Source organism: Schistocerca americana, chromosome 10, assembly GCF_021461395.2.
Source record: "Schistocerca americana isolate TAMUIC-IGC-003095 chromosome 10, iqSchAmer2.1, whole genome shotgun sequence".
NCBI classification, from domain to species: domain Eukaryota; kingdom Metazoa; phylum Arthropoda; class Insecta; order Orthoptera; family Acrididae; genus Schistocerca; species Schistocerca americana.
Window position 1 is genome coordinate 175,296,335 of NC_060128.1, and position 23,103 is coordinate 175,319,437.

The following is a 23,103-nucleotide window of genomic DNA, read 5'->3' on the forward strand; positions in this document are numbered from 1 at the left end:
TGCAAGGTTTGCTTTGGTAGTTGCATTACTGGCATGTCTTGCTGTTAGGCGACGGTACTGTTACGTACAGTTGCGATGATCACTGTGTCTGGATGGAGCAGTCGTGAGCGTATCTAACTATTAAGTTGCAGATCCGGGTTCGAATCCCAATCCGGCACAAATTTTCAACTTTCCCATTGATTTGAATCGACGCCCACTGACAGCCAATATCTGTAATTCTTTTGCCTCTTAATTCACAGTGGCTGCCGGATCAAATGGTGTCCGTTCTTTTGGACACGTCCGAAAGAACAGGCGTCACACACACACACAAAACACACACACACACACACACACACACACACACACACACACACACTGGGTGTTTCACTAAATGTGTTTTCCTCTGTTAGTTACGAAGTAACAAGCGACGGAAATATTTATCGTGGTAGGTCACCATAAGAAAAGTTACACCGTCTGCCGAGCTATGACCATAGTTTATTGTGTTATTATCCAAAGAGTTACAGCAAAAAGATACAAAATTTTAAATGGAACGATAGTTGTTTTTATCATGCACCGGAATCAGCAACACCAGCTGTGTATACATCGACTTAAATTACATTCCAATCACTTTTAGTTTGGTAACTACAACCCTTCAAAGTTTCAGGGGCAGATACCACACACTCTGCGCATAACGCAATGTGCCTTCTAAATATGGTGCGGCCGAGTTGTAACATGGCCGGTGTCACGGGGCGAGAAGCTTCCTCTATGCGCTGTTAGACTGCCAACTGTCGCCGCACACGGCAGTATACCGGACAGTTCGAGCCACACAAACAAACGGGGCTCAATATACCACAGTTACTGACATCGGATGAAGATGGCATACACGAACAACAAGTACGTTGACATGTTGCCGATGCTCTGCTAGTGCCGACACGATGCTGCTGAAGCAGCTACGGCGTGCGCCGTGAGGTATCCTAGGTGAAGAGCTCCGGCAGCCATTACTTTCTTACGTGCCGAACGACGACTTCGGGAAACAGGCTGCTTGGTACAGCGCCGCAGTAACAAACGAAGAACAGCAAGAAGTGAGGAGACGGAGGTGTTTGTTTTAGCTGCAGTACTCTACTATCGTCATGTCAGCTTAAGAGCCATTGCTGCAGTCGCTGGCGTCAGTCTCACATCTGTGTGGCGTGTAGTATACGGCCACAGGTTTCACCTGTACCACCTGTCACTGACCCAGGAATTGCATGGGAACGATTTACATTCTGTGAATGGGCCATGCGTAATTTCACGCTGGAGTCTGTACAAGATGTTCGATTCCCGATCGGGGCACACTTTTTCAGCTGTCCCTATCGAAGTATATCAACAACAACAGTCGGCAGCTGATGTTTCAATTAATTATCATTTATTCTAGAGTATAATGACTTTTCTGGAGACTAGAAATCTGTTCTGTAGGAATCAGCATGGGTTTCGAAAAAGACGATCGTGTGAAACCCAGCTCGCGCTATTCGCCCGCGAGACTCCGAGGGCCATAAACACGGGTTCCCAGGTAGATGCCGTGTTTCTTGTATTCCGCAAGGCGTTCAGTACAGTTCCCCACAGTCGTATAATGAACAAAGTAAGAGCATATGGACTATCAGACCAATTACGTGATTGGATTGAAGAGTTCCTAGATAACAGAACGCAGCATGTCATTCTCAATGGAGAGAAGTCTTCTTCCGAAGTAAGAGTGATTTCAGGTGTGCACAGAGGAGTGTCGTAGGACCGTTTCTATTCACAATATACATAAATGACATTGTGGATAACATCGGAAGTTCACTGAGGCTTTTTGCGGAAGATGCTGTGGTTTAGCGAGAGGTTGTAACAGTGGAAAATTGTACTGATATGCAGGAGGATCTGCAGCGAATTGACGCATGGTGCAGGGAATGGCAATTGAATCTCAATGTAGACAAGTGTAATGTGCTGCAAATACATAGAAAGAAAGATCCTTTATCATATAGCTACAATATAGCAGGTCAGCAACTGGAAGCAGTTAATTCCGTGAATTATCTAGGAGTGATTTAAAATGGAATGATCATATAAAGGTAATCGTCGGTACAGCAGATGCCAGACTGAGATTCATTGGAAGAATCCCAAGGGAATGCAATCCGAAAACAAAGGAAGTGGGTTACAGTACACTTGTTCGCTCACTGCTTAAATATTGCTCACCAGTATTGGATCCGTACTAGATAGGGTTGGTAGAAGAGATAGAGAAGATCCAAAGGAGAGCAGCACGCTTCGTTACAGGATCATTTAGTAATCGCGAAATGGTTATGGAGATGATAAACTCCAGTGGAAGAATCTGCAGGAGAGACACTCAGTAGCTCGGTACGGGCTTTTGTTAAAGTTTCGAGAATATACCTTCACCGAGGAGTCAAGCAGTATATTGCTCCCTCCTACGTATATCTCGCGAAGAGACCATGAGGATAAAATCAGAGAGATTAGAGCCCACACAGATGCATACCGACAATCTTTCTTTCCAAGAACAATACGAGACTGGAATAGAAGGGTGAACCGAGGAGGTACTCAAAGTACCCTCCGCCACACACCGAGAGGTGGCTTGCGGAGTATGGATGTAGATGTAGATGCCTCTGTAAGCTAGTAAGTGATAGGCGACGGAAATATTTATTGCGGTAGATCACCATAAGAAACGTTACACTGTCTGCGGAGCTATGAACATAGTTTATTGTGTTATTATCCAAAGAGTTACAGCAAAAAGATACGATTTTTTAAATGGAACATCAGTTGTTTCTGTCATGCACTGGAGTCAGTAACACCAGCTGTGTATACATCAATTTAAATTACATTCCTATCACTTTTAGTTTGGGAGCTACAGCCCTTCAAAGTTTCAGGGGCAGATACCACACACGCTGCGCATAACGCAATGCGCCTTCTAAATGTGGTGCGGCCGAGTTGTAACGGAGCGAGAAGCTTGCTCGACGCGCTGTTAGACTGCCAACTGTCGCCGCACACGGCAGTATACCGGACAGTTCGAGCCACTCAAACAAACGGGGCTCAATATACCACAGTTACCGACATCGGATAAAGATGGCATACACGAACAACAAGTACGTTGACATGTTGCTGATGCTCGGCGAGTGCCGACACGGTGCCATTGAAGCAGCCACGGCGTACGCCGTGTGGTATCCTAGGCGAAGAGCTCCGGCAGCCATTACGTTCTTACGTGCCGAACAACGACTTCGGGAAACAGGCAGCTTGGTGCAGCGCCGCAGTAACAGACGAAGAACTGCAAGAAGTGAGGAGATGGAGGTGTTTGTTTTAGCTGCAGTACGCCACGATTATCATGTCAGCTTACGAGCCGTTGCTGCAGTCGCTGGTGTCAGTCTCACATCTATGTAGTGTATAGTACACGGCCACAGGTTTCACACGTACCGCCTGTCACTGACCCAGGAGCTGCATGGGAACGATTTCCGTGCGAGAGTTACGTTCTGTGAATGGGCCATGCGTAATTTCACGCTGGAGTCTTTACAAGGTGTACGAGTCAACTGTCCCTATCAAGGTATATCAACAACACGTGTCGGCAGCTGACGTTTCAATTAATTATCATTTATTCTAGAGAAGCTGCACGGTCATCAATGGTATCTGTTCTTTCGAGAACAGTTACTATCTTCATATATATACACTACTGGCCATTACAATTGCTACACCAAGAAGAAATGCACATCATAAATGGGTATTCATTGGACAAATATATTATACTAGAACTGACATGTGATTACATTATCACGCAATTTGGGTGCATAGATCCTGAGAAATCAGTACCCAGAATAACCACCTCTGGCCGTAATAATGGCCTTGATCCGCCTGGGCATTGAGTCAAAAAGAGCTTGGATGGCGTGTACGGGTACAGCTGCCCATGCAGCTTCAATACGATACCATAGTTCATCAAGAGCAGTGACTGGTGTTTTGTGACGAGCCAGTTGCTCGGCCACCATTGACCAGACGTTTTCAGTTGGTGAGAGATCTGGAGAATGTGCTGGCCAGGGCAGCAGTCGAACATTTTCTGTACAGGACCTGCAACATGCTGTCGTGCGTTATCCTGCTGAAATGAAGGATTTCGCAGGGATCGAATGAAGGGTAGAGCCACGGGTCGTAACACATCTGAAATGTAACGTCCACTGTTCAAAGTGCCGTCAATGCGAACAAGAAGTGACAGAGACGTGTAACCAATGGCACCGCATATCATCACGCCGGGTGATACGCCAGTATATTCACCGCGATGTCGCCAAACACGGATGCGACCATCATGATCCTGTAAACAGAACCTGGATTCATCCGAAAAATTGACGTTTTGCCATCCGTGCACTCAGGCTATAATCCGACCTTTTTCAACGTCGGAAACCTGATGGTACGCATTTCTCCTCTTACACGAGGCATCACAACAAAGTTTCACCAGGCAACGCCGGTCAACTGCTGTTTGTGTATGAGAAATCGGTTGGAAACTTTCCTCGTGTTAGCATGTCTTAGATGTCGCCACCGGCGCCAACCTTGTGTGAATGCTCTGAAATGCTAATCATTTGCATATCACAGCATCTTCTTCCTGTCGGTTAAATTTCGCGTCTGTGGCACGTCATCTTCGTGATGTAGGAATTTTAATGGCCAGTAGTGTAGTTAAAGACTACCAAGCCATTGATCTCCGTCTGTGCGAATGCGCACAGGTTGCCCGTAGTCTTACGGGAATCGTCACCTTAGTATGCGCGAGTAATGAGTGGATGGGCAAATATCTATCAGGTACATTACGTATGTAGATTGTGGACAGTTGAGAATGTGGGTCTCACAGGAAGCGTGCAAGGGATAAGTCCCTGCAGTCGCACTATTCATCTGTGTCCTCGGTGGCTCGGATGGATAGAGCGTCTGCCACGTAAGCAGAAGATCCCGGGTTCGAGTCCCGGTCGGGGCACACATTTCCCTATCAAGGTATATCAACAACATGTGTCGGCAGCTGACGTTTCAATTAATTATCATTTATTCTAGAGAAGCTGCATGGCCATCAATGGTATCTGTTCTTTCGAGAACAGTTACTATCTTCATGAATAAGATACAAATATATTTTGTAATTTACATTTTTCCTTAAATGGCCCATAATACCCGCCGTTCCCCCACACAAAATAAAAAATTTCGTTGCCCCTGCAAGCCGACGGCTAGGCATCCCACCCATACATCATTGCAACATGCCATCGTTTAGTGATGTAAGCCCCGAAAAGTTTGTTTGAAATATTCAACCGATCACCAAATACGAGGGTTGTAAGCAAAGTAGTAGCGACATTGCTAGAAAGAATTGTTCGCCCGGTATATAAAAAGTGTCGTAATGGAGGAACTTATGTGCTTGTTTGTGTGAAGGATTGGTGGTACGGGGTGGAAAGCGCCACAGGGGGAGGGGGGGTCGTAAAACTTGTATGAAGAGACAAATGTTTGAATAGAGCAAGCAGCTTTTCAAATACATGTAGGTTTCAATAAATGGTTCAAATGGCTCTAAGCACTATGGGACTTAACATCGGAGGTCATCAGTCCCCTGGAACTTAGAACTACTTAAACCTAACTAACCCCTAGAACTTAGAACTACTTAAACCTAACTAACCTAAGGACATCACACACATCCATGCCCGAGGCATGATTCGAACCTGCGACCGTAGAAGCAGCGCGGTTCTGGCCTGAAGCTCCTAGAACGGCTCGGCCACAGCGGCCGGCGTTTCAATAGTGATTCCGAGAGAAAGAAGCTTGCACAGATTAGGCGAGCCCGGAGAATTACATCTTCACAATGAAGACAGCAAAGATAGCATGAACTTTTTGTAAATGCCACAAAATTGTATTTTCGCAGACATTTGTTAATTCACTTATCCGCATCAATCATTTTGTTCATCTTAAGATTGAATTTATGGCAGTATATTCTATACAGTGATAAGCCAAAACGTTATGACCATTGCCCACTGAGCTTTTAATCATTCCTGGTGGTGCTGCAGTGACGTGACGCAGTCACAATAGTATATAAGCGGACAGACGCGGACGGGGGATCACACTAGTGAAGATATGGGCTGCAAATGGGGAAGTCGATTGAGATAAGCGTCTTTTACAAAGAGCAGCCTCTTATTCCGTAGAGCCTGTGAACGAGTTGCCTCAATGCTAACACCGGTTCCTGTTAGATCACCCAAGTTAAGCGCTGTCGGGCTGGGCCAGCACTTGGATGGGTGACCATCCGGTCTGCCGAGCGCTGCTGGCAAGTGGGGTGCACTCAGCTCTTGTGAGGCAAACTGAGGAGCTACTTGATTGACAAGTAGCGGCTCCGGTCTCGTAAACTGACATACGCAGGGAGAGTGGTGTCCTGATTACATGCCGCTCCATATCCATATCCACATCCACATCTACTGATGTTTCGGGCTTGAGGATGACACGGCGGCCGGTCGGTACCGTTGCGCCTTCATGGCCTGTTTTGGCGGAGTTTAGTTTTTTTCTGAACGTGTATCTCGAAAACGACGAAGCTGATCGAATGATCACTTGCTACAGTCGTGAGCATCTATGGAAAGACGTAAGACACTGAAACTACCACAAGCCACTAACTACACTCATGGTCATAAATTAAGGATAATGCTGATACATGATGAAACAACGCTCTGGTGGGCGGTTTGCGGGTTTAAATCACCTCGCGGTATCACCATTTGGTGCATTTGACCTGCGGTCGTCGCACGGTGGCGCTGGCAGCAGTCCACATACGCAGAGGTGTGTTGGTGCGTGTCAGAGTACGGTGCAGCGAGTAAGTGTGCAGACGTTTTCAGACGTGCTAATGCTGACTGCGTGTTTAAAATGGCTCAAAGAACACATATTGATGTCGTTATGAGGTTTAGAATACTAGGGCGACTGGAGGCTGGTCAAACACAGCAGGTCGTAGCACGGTCCCTGCGTGTGACACAAAGTGTGATCTCAAGATTTTGGCAACCATTCCAGCAGACAGGAAACGTGTCCATGCACTACAGTACTGGATGTCCACAGTGTAGAACACCAAAAGAAGACCGATATCTCAACATCATTGCCCGCAGACGGCCACGGAGTACTACGGGTAGCCTTGCTCGGCAGCTTACCGCAGCCTCTGGAACAGTTGTCTCCAGACACGCAGTCTACAGACGACTGAACAGACATGGTTTATTCGCCCAGAGACCTGCAAGGTGCATTCCACTGACCCCTGGTCACAGGAGAGCCGAAAAGTCTAGTGTCAAGAACACAGTACATGGTCATTGGAACAGTGGTCCCAGGTTATGTTCACGGACGAGTCCAGGTATAGTCTGAACAGTGATTCTCGCCGGGTCTTCATCTGGCGTGAACCAGGAAACACATACCAACCCCTTAATGTCCTTGAAAGTTACCTCTATGGACGTCGTGGTTTGATGGTGTGGGGTGGGGTTATGATTGGTGCATGTACGCCCCTGCATGCCTTTGACAGAGGAACTGTAACATGTCAAGTGTATCGGGACGTCATTTTGCACCAGTATGTCCGCCTTTTCAGTGGTGCAGTGGGTCCCACCTTCCTCCTGATGGATGATAACGCACGGCCCACCGAGGTGCCATCGTGGAGGAGTACCTTGAAACAGAAGGTATCAGGCGAATGGAGTCACCTGTCTGTTCTCCAGACGTAAACCCCATCGAGCACGTCTGGGATGCTCTCGGTCGACGTATCGCTTCACGTCTTCACACCCCTAGGACACTTCAAGAGCTCCGACAGGTACTGGTGCGAGAATGGGAGGCTATACCCCAGCAGCTGCTCGACCACCTGATACAGAGTATGCCAGCCCGTTGTGTGGCCTGTGTACGTGTGCATGGTGATCATATCCCATATTGATATCGGGGTACATGCGCAGGAAACAGTGGTGTTTTGTAGCACATGTGTTTCGGGGCGTTTTTCTCAACGTATCGCCAATACCGTGGACTTACAGATGTGTGTCGTGTGTCGTGCCTTCCCTATGTGGCTATGCTATTAGCGTCATCTGTGTAGTGCCACGTTGTGTGGCACCACATTCTGCAATTATCCTTAATTTATGAACATGAGTGTAGTTGAACGTCCACAGCTCTTCACAGAATGCGGGGTTCGGAAACTTGTCTGCTCTGTAAACTAGGACAGATGGTGATCTGAGCCGTCTCTGTCGAAAGAGGACACTGCTGGTGCACGCCCAAGTGTTTCGCAGCACACCGTTCATCGTACATTGTTGAACACGGAGCTCCGAAGCAGACACGACGACATCGTCAATTACGATTGCAGTGGGCACGGGACCATCGGGATTCGACTGTCGATCAATGCAAACGTGGCGGCTCTTCGGGTGAATCACATGTTTGCTACGCTAGGTCGATCGTCATCGTCAGATACGCCGTCGTCGAGTCGAATGGGGGCTCGAAACGCGCTGCGCGTACGGACGCAGGCTGGTGGGAGCAGTATTATGGTATGGTTGATAATCTCCTGCGCTTGCATGGAACCTTTGGTAGTAATGGAAGACACGCTGACAGCTGCGAACCACCTGCGTCCCTTCATACTTGATGTCTTCCCCGGCGCCGGCCGGGGTGGCCGAGCGGTTCTAGTCGCTACAGTCTGGAACCGCGCGACCGCTACGGTCGCAGGTTCGAATCCTGCCTCTGGCATGGATGTGTGTGAAGTTCTTAGGTTAGTTAGGTCTAATTAGTTCTAAGTTCGAGGGAACTGATGACCTTCGAAGTGAAGTCCCATAGCGCTCAGAGCCATTTGAACCATTTTTTTTCTTCCCCGACGGCGACGTCATCTCTCAGCAGTGTAACTGGTCGTGTCTCGGAGCCAGAACCGTGCTACAGTGGCTTGACGAACATTATAGTGAACTCACGTTGATGTCTCTGCGACCTAATTCGCCTGATGTAAGTCCAATGAAACCCATCTGGATCGCCATCTGGCAAAATCACCGCGTGCACAAACCAGCGGCCCGCTGTTTACGAGAATTAAAAATATGGTTCAAATGGCTCTGAGCACTATGGGACTTAACATCTATGGTCATCAGTCCCCTAGAACTTAGAACTACTTAAACCTAACCAACCTAAGGACAGCACACAGCACCCAGCCATCACGAGGCAGAGAAAATCCCTGACCCCGCCGGGAATCGAACCCGGGCGTAGGAAGCGAGAACGCTACCGCACGACCACGAGATGCGGGCTACGAGAATTACATGACCAGTGCGTAGATATACTGTCGGATCTCTGACACGCTGAGTCGGTGATGTATTTAAGTCCAGAGACGCCCAAACAAGCTATTAACCTGGTGGTCACAATGTTTCGGCTGATCCGTGTATGCTTACTGTATTAACTTCATAAAAACAAATCATCTGAAGATGACGATAATGACTGAAACCGGTAATTGAGTGAACAGATATTTGCGATCAGAGACTGCTGTGGTATTTGCATTTCACAGCACTGGATCGCTGTCACCTTCATAATGACTGTCTCACCTCACCACGATAACATGGACAATATATAGTTGATGCCTATAGCAATTCTTTCTTTTCTTTCTTTTGCTTGTGCCGTGTTTCGCGCGGACACACAGGGTCGGCATGGTTATTCGAATGTGGCAATGTTAGTTGAAGGGGTGGCCTGATGCCATTCCTTTCCGCCACCCCGTACCCCCCCGGGAAGGAATTAGTGTACCCCAACTGTCTGCGACTAGTGTAATCCATGGAATAGTGCAAAAGTGTTCAGATGTCTGCGAGCCGTGTAACTGAGGCGGGACGTGGGGACCAGTCCGATATTCACCTAGGGGGATGTGGAAAACCGCCTAAAAACCACATCCAGGCTGACCGGCAGACCGGCCCTCGTCGCATTCGATCCGCGACCGAGTCGAGGACGCTCGGCTAACCTGGCGGGTAGATGATGCCTATAGGAATAATGTAAGAAATTGAGATCACACAATTTTCGCGTCACAGGCGCCCGTGGTATTTGTGAAGGCATATTTGATCTGTCAGTCAGACCCCTCTGGGAATAACTGGCCACGTTTCGCGTGTCGGAGAGCGCTCCGCTCGTCCATATACCGAATTGAGCAAAGAGCACACGTCCGCACCGCAACACGTCAGCCACAGAACTATCTTCTGTAGTAGGCACTCTTGCCTCCTCGCCATTTTTAGCCTGGACGTGTGTACATATCTGCGGTCCCCAGAGGGGGCCGCGAGTTAATTTGCAGCGTGTTCTCCGCAAAAAGCGGCGGCGACCCACACAGGGAGGAGTGGTGGGGGGAGGGCGGTGGGGACTAGGGGGAGAGGGGGGGGGGGGTTGTCTGCTGCCTGCCATGCCGTGTGCAAGTGCCTCTGGGAGTGGCGGCTCCCTCAAGTGCACCGCCAACACCGCGCAGGGACAAAATACGTACGAAAAATACCGCTGCATATAGGCGTGCCGTCAGGAAATACACCCTGCGGCTGCGTCAGGTCTGCAGCGTCACCTGCGCGACACTTCACGGATCTCGCCCACCGACTGCAAGGACCCGTACGATACACCCACAAGGTCATTTTTAGGTTTCCTTCTCGCAGTTGGTGAAAAGCGGAAACCCACTTAGAAGACCACTTTGTCGTCTGTCTGTCTGTCCCACTGTTAAGAACACTTTTCTCTCAGAAAGGGCTAGTCGTATCAAGTTGAAATTCATATCACATACTGGGTTGTGCCGGCCGGAGTGGCCGACCGGTTCTAGGCGCTACAGTCTGGAACTGCGCGACCGCTACGGTCGCAGGTTCGAATCCCGCCTCGGGCATGGATGTGTGTGTTGTCCTTAGGTTAGTTAGCTTTAAGTAGTTCCAAGTTCTAGGGGACTGATGACCTCAGAAGTTAAGTCCCACAGAGCTCAGAGCCAAATACTGGGTTGTACCGTCCCTTGGCGGTGTAAAATATTTAAGCTTCTTCGTAAATGCAAATAAAATATACGGCCGTCTATATCACATACTTTGATACACTACTGGCCACTAAAATTGCTACACCAATAAGAAATGCAGATGGTAAACGGGTATTCATTGGACAAATATATTATACTAGAACTGACATGGGATTACATTTTCACGCAATTTGGGTGCATAGATCCTGAGAAATCAGTACCCCGAACAACCACCTCTGGCCGTAATAACGGCCTTGATACACCTGGGCATTGATTCAAACAGAGCTTCGATGGCGTGTACAGGTACAGCTGCTCATGCAGCTTCAACACGATACCACAGTTCATCAAGAGTAGTGACTGGCGTATTGTGACGAGCCAGTTGCTTGGCCACCATTGACCAGACGTTCTCAGTTGGTGAGAGATCTGGAGAATGCGCTGGCCAGAGCAGCAGTCGAACATTTTCTGTATCCAGAAAGGTCCGTAGAGGACCTGCAACGTGCGGTCATGCATTATCCTGCTGAAATGTAGGGTTTCGCAGGGATCTAATGAAGGGTAGAGCCACGGGTCGTAACACATCTGAAATGAAACGTCCACTGTTCAAAGTCCCGTCAATGCGAACAAGAGGTGACCGAGATGTGTAACCAATGGCACCCCATACCATCACGCCGGGTGATACGACAGTATGGCGATGGCGAATACACGCTTCCAATGTGCGTTCACCGCGATGTCGCCAAACACGGATGCGACCATCATGATGCTGTAAACAGAACCTGGATTCATCCGAAAAAATGAAGTTGTGCCATTCGTGCACCCAGGTTCGTCGTTGAGTACACCATCGCAGGTGCTCCTGTCTGTGATGCAGCGTCAAGGGTAACCGCAGCCACGGTCTCCGAGCTGATAGTCCGTGCTGCTGCAAACATCGTCGAACTGTTCGTGCAGATGGTTGTTGTCTTGCAAACGTCCCCATCTCTTGACACGTGGCTACACGATCCGTTACAGCCATGCGGATAAGATGCCTGTCATCTCGACTGTTAGTGATACGAGGCCGTTGGGATCCAGCACGGCGTTCCGTATTACCCTCCTGAACCCACCGGTTGCATATTCTGCTAACAGTCATTGGGTCTCGACCAACGCGAGCAGCAATGTCGCGATACGATAAACCACAATCGCGATAGGCTGCAATCCGACCTTTATCAAAGTCGGAACCGTGATGGTACGCTTTTCTCCTCCTTACACGATTCATCGCAACAACGTTTCACCAGTCAACGCCGGTCAACTGCTGTTTGTGTATGAGAAATCGGTTGGAAACTTTCGTCATGTCAGCACGTTGTAGGTGTCGTCACTGGCGCCAACCTTGTGTGAATGCTCTAAAAGCTGATCATTTGCATATCACAGCATGTTCTTCCTGTCGGTTATATTTCGCTTCTGTATCGCGTCATCTTCGTGGTGTAGCAATTTTAATGGCCAGTAATGTAGCTATAACCGTGGTTCTTGCCGTGAGGTCCTGACGTCCTGTGGTTTCTCGTGACGTACTTGAGCATGTAGTTTGCAGAGGAAGTGGCGCTTGCTAGATGATAAAAGTCGGTCAGAAGTCTGGCCAACTTCTAAGGCGACAGGGCTTCCGCGGTTTGAGGGGGTGCACTGTGCCATGAGTGGCTCACACTAATAGTAAATCTCTACCGCCCTGGCACCGTAAAATGTAGCCGCCTGGCTCCCTAAGCCCCATTGATGGCTCTGCGATGTCTCAGCCGTCGTAAAATGCCCATTACTGTCAGCATCAAGTAAATGTGTAACGGGCGAATAGCAATAACAGCAGCCACATTACGTAGGGGTGTGCCAAGCTCTCAGCATTCTATTTCGCTACAAACACGCTCGCCATTTCAGTAAAGTAACAATGTGTAGAAGAATGGACCGATTGGTAGGAGCCAGCCTGCGTGAACAACAGGTTGGTGCCGGAAGAAATTTATAATACACGAGGCAATACTGGCCCGATGGCTACCACTAGAAGACACATTCGAGAAAAACAAACTCGCTAGAGAAAATTTTCATAAGCTTCTGAAATTCAGGATGTACAAGGGATAAGGTACAGCGAGTGAAATGTTATTCACGACTTGTAAACAACCAGACAGAAGTTATGAGTTGAAGAACATGAAAGAGAAGCAGTAGAGGAAGGCAGGAGACAGGGTTGTAGCTTATTCCCGGTATTACTCAACCTGTGCGTAAGGCCAGCAGTAAAGGAAATTTAGGAGAAATTTGGAAAGCTGAAGGTTACATTGTAATTATGACAGAGACGGCAAAGGACGTGAAAGATCAGTTGAACGAAGTCGCTAGTGTCTTGAAACAATATCAAAATATGAATATCAGTAAAACAAGGATAATGGAATGTAGTGGAAGCTCCACGACTGCTGGTCCCAAGTCCGGGGCCTCATTTCGCAAGTGATGAGGAAGGAGGAGGAGGAGGAGGAGGAGGAGGAGGAGGAGTAGTAGTAGTAGTAGTAGTAGTAGTAGTAGTAACACCTCGTTAAAAAACCTGGGTCCATCTGGCTCCAGATGGTAGTACCCTGTAAGGGCCCCTGCCTAGGGTTACTAGGTGAAACCTGGTCAACGGTCTTGAAGGCGGAAGAGTAAGTTCAGATTCCTAACGGCGGAGATAGCGGAAGAACTACCTCCAGGATTCACAATCTTGGTTGAATTTTTTTGTGGCCTTTGGGTCACACCCAAAATTACTTTCATCAATCACGAAAGTGTGTGATGTAAACTACACTCCTGGAAATTGAAATAAGAACACCGTGAATTCATTGTCCCAGGAAGGGGAAACTTTATTGACACATTCCTGGGGTCAGATACATCAAATGATCACACTGACAGAACCACAGGCACATAGACACAGGCAACAGAGCATGCACAATGTCGGCACTAGTACAGTGTATATCCACCTTTCGCAGCAATGCAGGCTGCTATTCTCCCATGGAGACGATCGTAGAGATGCTGGATGTAGTCCTGTGGAACGGCTTGCCATGCCATTTCCACCTGGCGCCTCAGTTGAACCAGCGTTCGTGCTGGACGTGCAGACCGCGTGAGACGACGCTTCATCCAGTCCCAAACATGCTCAATTGGGGACAGATCCGGAGATCTTGCTGGCCAGGGTAGTTGACTTACACCTTCTAGAGCACGTTGGGTGGCACGGGATACATGCGGACGTGCATTGTCCTGTTGGAACAGCAAGTTCCCTTGCCGGTCTAGGAATGGTAGAACGATGGGTTCGATGACGGTTTGGATGTACCGTGCACTATTCAGTGTCCCCTCGACGATCACCAGTGGTGTACGGCCAGTGTAGGAGATCGCTCCCCACACCATGATGCCGGGTGTTGGCCCTGTGTGCCTCGGTCGTATGCAGTCCTGATTATGGCGCTCACCTGCACGGCGCCAAACACGCATACGACCATCATTGGCACCAAGGCAGAAGCGACTCTCATCGCTGAAGACGACACGTCTCCATTCGTCCCTCCATTCACGCCTGTCGCGACACCACTGGAGGCGGGCTGCACGATGTTGGGGCGTGAGCGGAAGACGGCCTAACGGTGTGCGGGACCGTAGCCCAGCTTCATGGAGACGGTTGCGAATGGTCCTCGCCGATACCCCAGGAGCAACAGTGTCCCTAATTTGCTGGGAAGTGGCGGTGCGGTCCCCTACGGCACTGCGTAGGATCCTACGGTCTTGGCGTGCATCCGTGCGTCGCTGCGGTCCGGTCCCAGGTCGACGGGCACGTGCACCTTCCGCCGACCACTGGCGACAACATCGATGTACTGTGGAGACCTCACGCCCCACGTGTTGAGCAATTCGGCGGTACGTCCACCCGGCCTCCCGCATGCCCACTATACGCCCTCGCTCAAAGTCCGTCAACTGCACATACGGTTCACGTCCACGCTGTCGCGGCATGCTACCAGTGTTAAAGACTGCGATGGAGCTCCGTATGCCACGGCAAACTGGCTGAGACTGACGGCGGCGGTGCACAAATGCTGCGCAGCTAGCGCCATTCGACGGCCAACACCGCGGTTCCTGGTGTGTCCGCTGTGCCGTGCGTGTGATCATTGCTTGTACAGCCCTCTCGCACTGTCCGGAGCAAGTATGGTGGGTCTGACACACCGGTGTCAATGTGTTCTTTTTTCCATTTCCAGGAGTGTATTTTACCCCAGGTGGACGATCCACCGTACATCAGCAGACATTCGGATTCTGGAGAGTCTGCAACATTGTACAAAGACAAGTCGGAGTGTCTTGGAATCTCCTCCAAATTTCAACATAGACAATCAACGTACCTAGCAACTTTCAATGCAAACTCATTGTTGAAAACTGGAAAACTAAAACATCTGACAGATATGCTAAAGAACCACAACGTACTTATAACAGCCGTTCAAGAAACGCGATACATGGATACAGATGCCTTCGATTCCGAAGGTTTTAGGATCTACAGAGGTAAAGTGGGACCGAGAGTAATGAAAAATCTACCACACCTTGCAACAGCCTTTATAATCAACAAACAAATCTTCAGCTTAATAGTTGACTTTGATTCCCAATCAGAAAGAATCTCAAGTCTTACATTCACAAGCACAAACAAAATCTACACAATTATCAATTCACATGCCCCTATAATTGAGGATAACAGGAAAAACAAAGAAAAAGTGGAGGACTTTTGGAATCATCTAGATGACATTATTCAGAAAATTCCAGGTAAAAACATCATCATTCTTTTTGGAGATTTTAATGCACAGATTGGTAAAGAAAAAAGATATAAGAAAATAATTGGAGACTATCTTGCACACAAGAGAACAAACAGAAATGGTGTGAGGTTAATAGAACTTTGCCAAGCACACAATTTAGTTCTTAAATCCACAGCTTTCAAGAAACTAACACGAAGACAAAAGACATGGATATCCCCAAATCCTAGCATTGGGGAATTTCAACTTGATCATGTGGCAACCCAGAAGGTTTCTAGCAAAGAAATCATGAATGTTAGGGTACTCAGGGGTGCAAACTTGGATTCAGACCACTACCTTTCTAAAATTAAGTTCAAAGTCATCCCAAACAGGAAACGCAGCATGAAACAAATTAAGGGTCGGAAGTATAGCACAGAAAAGAAATTAAAATCAGATGAATTCACAAAAGCAACCGAAACCATTCAGACACAAAGCTGGGGGGATATCAAGGAAAACCTCATTACTACAGCCGAACGGACAGCACCTAACATAAAAAGTAAAAAAACATGCCTGGTGGTCGCTGGAATGTGATGCCCTCATTGAAACAAGAAAACAGGCATGGCAAAACTGGCAGTCACAGAAAACAGAAGAAAGCAGATTGAATTTCATAACAGTTAGAAAACTGGTAGATAAAAATATAAAAAGGATTAAGAAGACACATGAAAACAAAACTATCCGCCAAATTGATGAAGAATTTGCTAAAAACAACTCAAGGAGCTTTTATAGAACTTTCAAACAAAGGTTATCAAGATACAAAGCACCCACCCTCCTCACAATAACACGGAAAATTGATAAATACTAGCAGGCTACTTTGAGAAACTCTTGAATTGTGAACTCATCCTCCAAAAATTTGAATCCATCCCAAATAACCGTGAGAAGCCGGATTCAGAACCACCGACGACTGAAGAACTACAGAAGGTTATTTCAGAACTTAAAAACAACAAGGCGTCCGGAGAAAACCAAATAGTGGCCGAACTATGGAAAAAGGCTGACAAAAATGCAGTTACATACTTGAAGTGTGTTTTCGATAAAATCTAGAAAGAAGAAGAGATCCCCGCAGAATGAAGAACAGTTCTCGTCCACACTATCCACAAGAAAGGTTTGAAGACGGACCCCAACAATTACAGAGGAATGTCACTGCTGGATATAACGTACAAGATCCTTTCTAAAGTCCTTTTGAACAGGGCAGAGCCGCAATTGGACCCGCAAGTCGGGGAATACGAGGGAGGTTTTAGAAAGGGTAGATCATGTTCGGAACAAATACTAAACCTCAAAAACGTTATGTCATACCAAAAATCAAGGACAAAGACATACGTAATCTCCTTCATTGCTTTCAAAAAAGTATACGATTCGATTGATAGAGAATCTCTATTATCAGTCCTGGAAGAAATGGGTTTGGATAAGAAATCAACTAACATAAAAGCGACCCTTACAAATACATTTTCGAAAGTTAAATTTATGGGCAAATTATCGGAATCCTTTGAAATAAAAACGGGAGTACGACAGGGGATGGGCTCTCACCTTTGCTGTTCAATTGTGCGTTTGAGAAAGTAGTCAGAGAATGGAACACAAATATTAAGAGTGGTATAAGACTGGGTTGCAAAAGGAAGAACCTTAAAGTAAATTGCATTGCTTTTGCAGATGTTATGGCCCTGTTTGCTGAAACAATGGAAGAAGCGCGGGAGCAAATCCTTGAACTAAAGAAACAAGGAGCTAAAGTAGGTCTTCATATCTCCTTCGAAAAAACTAAGATATTGACAAACATCAAGCACTCACGTAAATACCTCAAAGTTCAAGAACAGAAGATCGAAATAGTAAAAGAATTCAAGTATCTCGGAGAATGGATTAGTTGGAATGCTGGGGAAAGCAAAGCAATGGAATCCAGAAAAAATAAACTTGAATTGGCCTTCCAACTAACAAAAAATACATACAACAAAAAATCCCATTCATGGGGGTCCAAAATTACACATTACAAGACAGTGATTAAGCCAGAAGCACTGTATGCAGCAGAAACACTTAACATGAATTTCAAAGGCCAAAGGGAGAAAATTGAGCTGAAGGAAAGAAAAAGTTTAAGAAAAATCATAGGACCAAAATTTCAAGACAATAAGATTATATACATCAAAAATGAAACACACTACAAGAAAATTGAAAAACTTTTAGATACTATGCGAAAAAGGAGGATAAATTTTTATGGTCATATTCTCAGAATGAATTCCAACAGATTACCTAAACAAATCTTTGACTTCTTCCGTAACCGCTAAACGAAACCCAACTGGTTTAAAGAAACTGAGAAAGATCTAGTAGAATTAGAGATTTCAGAAAATTCACTTATTGATCGAACAGCTAAATTAATTACTAAAGATGAAAACATAAGGTTCCAACACAAATCTACACAAAAGTCCAAACCCTTCATCTCGGAAGAAGAGAGGAGAAGAAAATCAGAAAGAATGAAGAAATACTGGGCCCTAAGAAAAGAACAACACACAAAGGAATGATTGATCCAGCATACCCCAAAGAGGGTGAAACGAAAGAAGAAGAGGAAGAAGAAGAAGAAGAATGTAGTGGAATTACTTTAGGTGATCCTGAGTAAGTTAGATCAGAAAGTGAAGCACTGTAAGTAGGAGGTGAGTTTTGCTATTTGGACGTTAAAATAAGTAATGGCCGATGTAGAAAGGGTATAAAATATATACTGGCAGTATTTATTTATTTGTCTATTTATTCCTCTGAATTACAGTCTATTACCTGAAAAGCAAAAATTTGCCATACAAATCACACTTTCTTGTATAATAATAAATCTACATACTAACTGTGATTCTTGAGTTTCTCCCGGCGTATTTGATAGTCAAAATATCCACGGGTGTGCTGCCGGTCTATAGTGTCCAACGGGCACAATATTTCGGCGATCATACATGTCGCCATCATCAGGTGAACTGACGGACTGAGCTCCTGTGAACGTGCCGGCACGGAGATCCGTACGCTATGGCTGCTCAGAGGGAACTGGGTTCGTTCGCGGCGGCGGCCGATTTAAATACCCTCCGCCCGCGGCGCGCTCCCTCCGCCGTCCGCGCCCCGCGCCACGGTCGTGCAGTGGAACAGATTGCGACGGCGTCTGAGATGACGTCGGAGTGATGGCTCTGTCCGCCGTGGTCGTCACAACTATACGTTTGCTCGATTTACTCTTGATTAACCCGATCGCTGGTTCCCAAGCCTTGCTAAGATTATAGCCACAGTCACGGTTTATGAGGTCGTCATTGGTGCGAATTTCGATGGCCTCTCTAACAACGCTGTCCCAGTATCTCGAAGTCTGTACCAGAATCCTCGTGCGGTCATATTCCATGGCGTGATTTTCCGACAAACAATGTTCAGCGACCGCCGACTTGCTCGGATACATCAGGCGAGTGTGCCTCTGGTGTTCACGGCATCGATCCTCGACGGTACGCATCGTCTGACCAATATACGACTTGCCACATTGACACGGAATCTGGTACACGCCGGCCTTCCTCAAACCGAGGTCATCTTTGGCACTCCCCACCAGTGCACGAGTTTTATTTGGAGGACAAAACACAGTTCCGACCCGGTGTTTCTTCAGAATGCGAGCGATTTTCCCCGAGAGTGCGCCTGTGTATGGAATAAATGCAGTGCCTACCTCCTGCCTCGTGACTTCATCCATCTCAAGAGGTTGTGCTGCAGTGGTTGGGCGGAGAGCACGTTGAATCTGCCACTCTGAGTACCCATTTTTTCGAAATACAGTTCTCAGATGTTCCAGTTCCTGTGGTAGACTCTCTGCGTCAGAGATAGTGCGCGCCCTATGTACTAGAGTTTTAAGTACCCCATTCCTCTGTGAAGGGTGGTGGCAGCTGTCTGCGTGCAAATACAGATCAGTGTGCGTAGTCTTCCGATACACCCCATGACCTAGGGTGCCGTCAGCCCTTCTCTTGACCAAGACGTCAAGGAAAGGTAATTTATCCTCCGTTTCAGTCTCCATAGTGAATTTGATGTTGGGGTGTATGGAGTTTAGATGTGTAAGGAAGTCAAGGAGTTTATCCATACCATGTGGCCAGATGACGAACGTGTCGTCCACGTAACAGAAAAAGCAAGTAGGTTTCCATACCCGCCGCCGCGAACGAACCCAGTTCCCTCTGAGCAGCCATAGCGTACGGATCTCCGTGCCGGCACTTTCACAGGAGCTCAGTCCGTCAGTTCACCTGATGATGGCGACATGTATGATCGCCGAAATATTGTGCCCGTTGGACACTATAGACCGGCAGCACACCCGTGGATATTTTGACTACATACTAACTGTTCATTCCTGATACTTAATTTTTTAATACTAAACTATTTCTGGTACTACAAAACTACAATAAAACAGTTAACCAGTTCGCGAACTACTAATACTACTGTTTGCACTAAAGAATTTTTTTAATTTCTAATTTTTAGTTTTATTTGCATTTCATCTGTAGATGTTTGTTTCCGCTACTGAATCAGCCCTCATAGTACCCCGGTCAACAGCCATAGTCTGCCGAATTCCTTGGGCGTCGGACAGACATCGGCAGAATTTCTACACTCATGCTCATAAATTAAGGATAATGCTGATACATGGTGGAACAACGCTCTGGTGGGCGATTTGCGGGTTTAAATCACCTCGGGGTATGACCATGCGGTGCATTTGACCTGCGGTCGTCGCACGGTGGCGCTGGCAGCAGTCCACATACGCAGAGGTGTATTGGTACATGTCAGAGTACGGTGCAGCGAGTAAGTGTGCAGACGTTTTCAGAAATGCTATTGGTGACTGGGTGTTGAAAATGGCTCAAAGAACACATATTGATGACGTTATGAGGGGTAGAATACTAGGGCCACTGGAGGCCGGTCAAACACAGCAGATCGTAGCAAGGGCCCTCTGTGCGCCACAAAGTGTGATCTCAAGATTATGGCAACTATTCCAGCAGACAGGGAACGTGTCCAGGCGCTACAGTACGGGACGTCCACAGTGTACAACACCACAATAATACAGATATCTCACCATCAGTGTCCGCAGACGGCCACGGAGTACTGCATGTAGCCTTGCTCGGGACCTTACTGCAGCCACTGGAACATTTCTCTCCAGACACACAGTCTACAACGATTGAACAGACACGGCTTATTCGCCCAGAGACGTGCAAGATACATTCCACTGACCCCTGGTCGCAGGAGAGCTCGTAAAGCCTGGTGTCAAGAACACAGTACATGGTCATTGGCACAGTGGTCCGAGGTTATGTTCACGGAAGAGTCCAGGTATAGTCAGAACAGTGATTCTCACCGGGTTCTCATCTGGCGTGAACCAGGAACCAGACACCAACCCCTTAATGTCCTTGAAAGCGACCTATATGGAGGTTGTGGTTTGATGGTGTGGGGTGTGATTATGATTGGTGCACGTACACCCCTGCATGTCTTGTAGGCGCAGCTAGTTCTAAGTTCTAGGATACTGATGACCTCTGATGTTAAGTCCCATAGTGCTCAGAGCCATTTTTGAACAATATTGTGGCTCATAGTAATTGTTGAAAGTAACGACCGCCAGTCTCAATGCTTACGTGGCAATGGCGCATGAAGTAATACGGCACTCTCTCAAAGATCACAGGCACCTCGGATCCTAGCAAGCAGATCTTCATCCGTTTCTACAGGGGTTGCATGCACCAACGTCTTTATGTAATTCCAGAGGAAAAATTCCAGAGGCGCGTGATCAGGCAGTCGCGTTGGCCATGTGACACGGCCTCCACTTCCACGTCCAGCTCGCGGACATAAACATCGAAGTAGGCTTGTGCACCGTCATGTTGAAACCACACCCTTTCACGGAAACAAGGGGTACAGTCTCAAAGAACTGTGGAAGTACATCTCACAGGAACACTAGGTAACACGGACCTGTCAAACGAGGAGGCAGCAAATAAAGTCCTGTTAAGATGGTATTGGACAAGGTCCACCCGTGCATTGACAAGAGAATCATTACTGGTGTCCACCGATGTGGTTGGCCTGGGGATTGTCCTCACTCGAGACATGGCTGTCGTGGTAGTTGAAGACACCATCAAGGCTAAATGATGCCTCATCTATGAACAGTAAACAAGCATGAAGTTCGGTACTACACTACCGTGGTGTATAATCCACTGACAGAGGTTAACGTGGGGCTGAAGCACCGTTGGCACCAGTGCTTGCATACGTTCTCTACGCCAGAGATGAACCGATATTTCTTCAGTACTTTACACACACTATCCTTCAAAAAATGAGCGTTTCATGGCCAAGTTGATAGGTGCTTATGTGGTTGGCTACACGATCCGGTACCATCTCCGAAAGTCTGGTGTTTGGACATGTCTTTGGCAGAAACCTTGGCCAGCTCTCTGTGGCGTGAACGACCCCGTCTCTCGTTAAATTGGCATCCACGGAGATAAACTACTTCCTATTAACTTGCCATCTGTTGGCAATGTTCTGTAAACCCGTGCTCCTTTACAGGCACTACATCCTGGGCAAGTTGATAGGTGCTTATGTGGTTGGCTACACGATCCGGTACCATCTCCGAAAGTCTGGTGTTTGGACATGTCTTTGGCAGAAACCTTGGCCAGCTCTCTGTGGCGTGAACGACCCCGTCCCTCGTTAAATTGGCATCCACGGAGATAAACTACTTCCTATTAACTTGCCATCTGTTGGCAATGTTCTGTAAACCCGTGCTCCTTTACAGGCACTACATCCTGCCGCATCATTAATGAAAAGCATGTCTGCCAACTCCCATGACGACTTACGTTCCATCTTTGACTACGCGTCTCCCACAGAACTAAATCTCACAGGAACACGTCACAGGCTGTCTCACGCAATGGAGGACTGACACCAGGGATAGTGGTGTGCGAGCGGCTCACGTTACCGCGCCGGTGCGTTGCGTGCTGTTGCCACATGACACGCGTGCTATGGGCTAAGTTGTGTACGGTATGTCTGTTCGGTTCAAATGGTTCAAATGGCTCTGAGCACTATGGGACTCAACTGCTGAGGTCATTAGTCCCCTAGAACTTAGAACTAGTTAAACCTAACTAACCTAAGGACATCACAAACATCCATGCCCGAGGCAGGATTCGAACCTGCGACCGTAGCGATCTTGCGGTTCCAGACTGCAGCGCCTTTAACCGCACGGCCACTTCGGCCGGCTGTCTGTTCGGTGCTCAGAGATTTAACCTGCTTGTCACCTGTCGTCTGTTCCAGTGTAAAACAGACACCCGGTACATTTGTGAAAGTGTGGAAGTACTGCATGCACCATTGCAATACTAGGTCTGTTCAATAAACTATTGGCCATTAAAATTGCTACACCAAGAAGAAATGCAGATGATAATCGGGTATTCATTGGACAAATATATTATACTAGAACTGACATGTGATTACATTTTCACACAATTTGGGTGTACAGATCCTGAGAAATCAGTACCCAGAACAACCACCTCTGGCCGC

At 47.4% G+C, this 23,103-nt stretch overlaps 1 protein-coding gene and 1 non-coding gene across 2 annotated transcripts in view; both read left to right on the forward strand.

Moving 5' to 3' along the window:
- LOC124552591 (corticotropin-releasing factor-binding protein) overlaps nt 1-23,103 on the forward strand; it is a 1,062,428-nt gene that overhangs the window by 989,158 nt on the left and 50,167 nt on the right. The window lies entirely within an intron of this gene.
- Nucleotides 4,863-4,936, forward strand: Trnat-cgu. Its single transcript has one exon. It is a non-coding gene; the product is annotated as a tRNA-Thr (tRNA).